The following is a 1,310-nucleotide window of genomic DNA, read 5'->3' as shown; positions in this document are numbered from 1 at the left end:
TTTAATAACACTCCCTTACGAGGACAATAACTTATGGCAATTTAATAACATGCAATAATTTTTATTTTTCGTAACTAGGACAATTTTCTCCTTCTAATGTTCTAATAATTATAGTTAACTTTTGTTTCAAAATTCTACTCAACTTTAAGATGTAGTTGTAGACATGCTAACTACAAAAATTTAATATAATTGTAAATATTTATTTAAAATTAGTTTAAAAATATGAATTGCATCTATGCATATTTATTATCATGTGAATATAAAGTTTAATTTAAGTATAGCTCTTATAATTGATACATGCTAACTATAAGTATTATATCTTTTTTTCCAAAAGAATATATACAACTCATTTCTCTTTTCAAAGAAAAAAAATTTATTTCAATTTTATAATATAGTTGCATAAATATTTATTAAAAATTAAAACACTGTTATAACTTTATGTAAAATCTAAGATTATTTTTATTTTTATTTTTTTTTAAAAAGTTTTTATTTAACTAGAACAACTCATCATTTTCTACATTCTAATTAGCTAGGTAGAATGATGTGTCATCACTCAACTAGTCCCTGCAATTTTTTAAAAATGAGAAGACTTTATTTTTTAATTAATTTATTTTTAAATTTCTATTGGTTCCTATTTATTTTGTTAGGAGTTTAAACTATTTTTTCAATTTAAAAAACATTAACATTACTGAATTGCATTATTTGTCAGTCATTTATAGCAGTAACATTAACAACTTTGATTGTTACGGTGCTTTTTTTTGGGGGGCTATAATGCTGAAAATTTTATCGTGACTGCGCCCTTTTAACTGTTAAAAACTCAATCAAATATGTCGTGACACGTGGGAATGCTAGACACCATTCTAATCTCATCTCAGGATTGACAAACATCGTAGGCGGATCGCTTATTATATTTGGAAGCATAATCACGCATAGAACAACAAGGGAAAAAAATACAAAAGTTAAAAACAAGAAAGTCTACCTACAGTGCTTCGTAATTAGATAGACATTTTTGGGGGTTATAGTATTAACTTATAGAAATTAGTGTTTTGAATCTCTTTGGTTTATACAACTTCTTCAAAATATTCCTCGAAAAAATTTAAACTAAAAATTCTTTATACTTAGATTTTAGATTGGAACAAATATAATATCAATTTCTTTAATAATTTTAAAAACAAGATTCTTAAGTTTAGCAATATTAAAAATCAATAGATTAATAGAGTTAAAAAACTTAATATTAGTTTTGAGTTATTTTTTGTTTTTGAAATTAAAAGCGACCAAAAGCAAGGGGGTCGGCCCAATTACAATAAAAA

This window comes from Cupressus sempervirens, chromosome 4, assembly GCF_028749045.1.
Source record: "Cupressus sempervirens isolate cs-2001-9-10 chromosome 4, ASM2874904v1, whole genome shotgun sequence".
Classification (NCBI taxonomy): domain Eukaryota; kingdom Viridiplantae; phylum Streptophyta; class Pinopsida; order Cupressales; family Cupressaceae; genus Cupressus; species Cupressus sempervirens.
This window is presented reverse-complemented; position numbering follows the sequence as displayed.